Below are 2,105 nucleotides of genomic sequence, written 5' to 3'. Positions count from 1 at the left end.
TTCAGAAATTAAGCTCACTTTAAGAAAACTCATTCTATTCTTTGTTGAAGCAGAGGTTGCACAATTGTGATGTATAACAAAAATGTTGTGTATATAGACTCCAAAACCAAGCATTGGCCTAAATTGGCAATAACTGCAACTTAAATAGAAATTAAACCCAACTAGATCTTCACTATGGTTATGCAACTTCTGGCTTTAGGGTCTGCAGGTTTTACTGAGTTAACAACCTCTTATCTCTTGCCTCTCCTCCTTGTGCCTGCCCCCAGTGCCCCCAGCTTCCTTTTACATGGCTGTCTTTGGCAATGCTTCCAAATTTTGAAAGCAGAAGAACCTGCTAAGTAAATGGAGAGAATGAAAAATAACACTATATATGATGTATGAAAACCAACCTAAGAGTATGGACTGAGAAAGAAAATACTAGAAGGAAAACTAAGCAGCAGTCTACCCTCAAGGGAAAAAGATAAAATAAAAGAATAAGGGGGCTGTTACTCCTAGATCTTCTTCCACATCATCTCCCAATTAGAAGAGTGTGGAAACAAAATTTCAAACTCTGGAAAGGTAATGACTTTGAAGGAGGAGCTAGGGAAATGAATAAATGATAAAGAAGTACAGGGCTTCCCTGGTAGCGCAGTGGTTGAGAATCTGCCTGCCAGTACAGGGGGACACGGGTTCGAGCCCTGGTCTGGGAGGATCCCGCGTGCCGCGGAGCAACCGGGCCCGTGAGCCACAACTACTGAGCCTGCGCGTCTGGAGCCTGTGCTCCGCAACAAGAGAGGCCTCGATGGTGAGAGGCCTGCGCACCGCGATGAAGAGTGTCCCCCGCTTGCCACAACTAGGGGAAGCCCTCGTGCAGAAACTAAGACCCAACACAGCCATAAGTAAATAAATAAAAATTTTTAAAAAGAAGTACAGCAGTAGCTTTAGCTGTCAATGAGTTTCTTTGCTCTGGCATTGGCATTGTCAATACGATCTTTGTTGGTGTTAGCCTTTTCTGTGATCCGTTCTATTTGTCGATTTTGAGCCTCAATCTCATTGCCCACGTCCAGGGCCATGTTTTTTAGATTTCCTAGGATACTTCCCACTTGATTCAGGTTCTCTTCCATTTCATCTTCCCTGGCATCATTTGTTATACAATTACATGGGCATATACAAAGGCCACAGCACTAGTTTAGTTCTGTTAAAGTCTTCTCTGCTTCTCTCATGTCTTTGTTTATTTGGTCCATGCCTTCTTCTGTGTGTTTTAGTTGTTCCCCTTGTTCATCCAGCATAGTGATAGTCTTGATTCCTGCATCCTGAGACTCAATGTCTAAACCCAGAATTCTCCTCGTACTTTCCGGAGACTCATCAGTAACCTGGTTAGCCCTCAGCTGAATTTCTTCTGCTGACAGATTATCCATGATGAATTAAAACTCTTGATAGGTGCAGAAACTGAAATGTAGATATTCAAGCAGTTCTGGCCACTCCCTTCTGGCCGCAGCAGCTTGGACACCTGCAGGCCGGACTCCCACCCATATTTCTTGAAATCCTTCTCCTTTTTATGTCTAGTCTGTTCATTTATTATCTCAGTTCTAGATATTCTAAAAGATATAAAGTAGAATCATATTCTGCTCTCAAGCTGTCTATAATTTCATAATGAAGATAAGGTATCTGCATTTATAATTCAAATCTGAGAGATAAAATAGTAAGTATCCCACAAAACAGAAAACCTTCTTTAGAATCTAAACAGCCTATAATGAAAAGCAAAGCTCTCCACTCCCCTTTCCTATTTATTGGACTGTTTATTAGAGTAGTGCACCAATGGGCAGTGGAAAGTGGATGTGTATGAACTTTGGAATAGCCAGACCTGAATTAATTGCCTAAGGGGTAAGGGCTAGGTAAGGAAACTTGAGTCAAATTTTGGAACCAGTTCTCTTGCTTTCATAATGGACATCCCCATATCTTCTTTTTAGAGCTGTTGAGGGATGAAAAGAAATACACTTTGTAGCATATCTATTATATAATGCATGCCCTTTAAGTCATACTGTCTCCTCTGGTACACTTCTCATCTAAATTCAATGAGCCCACTGCAATGGACACAGCCCATCAAGGAAAAATGTTTAATTTAA

At 41.3% G+C, this 2,105-nt stretch overlaps 1 pseudogene across 1 annotated transcript; it reads right to left on the bottom strand.

Moving 5' to 3' along the window:
- Positions 1–905: 905 nt before the first annotated feature.
- On the bottom strand, positions 906–1,824 carry LOC309664220 (synaptosomal-associated protein 23 pseudogene; annotated as a pseudogene). The gene has a single exon. The product of its transcript is annotated as a synaptosomal-associated protein 23 pseudogene (transcript).
- Between the last annotated feature and the right edge of the window lie 281 nt (positions 1,825–2,105).

This window comes from Balaenoptera physalus, assembly GCF_965194825.1.
Source record: "Balaenoptera physalus genome assembly, chromosome: 7".
In the NCBI taxonomy this organism is placed as follows: domain Eukaryota; kingdom Metazoa; phylum Chordata; class Mammalia; order Artiodactyla; family Balaenopteridae; genus Balaenoptera; species Balaenoptera physalus.
Note: the sequence above shows the minus strand (reverse complement) of the source record. Positions and strands in the feature narration are given on the sequence as shown.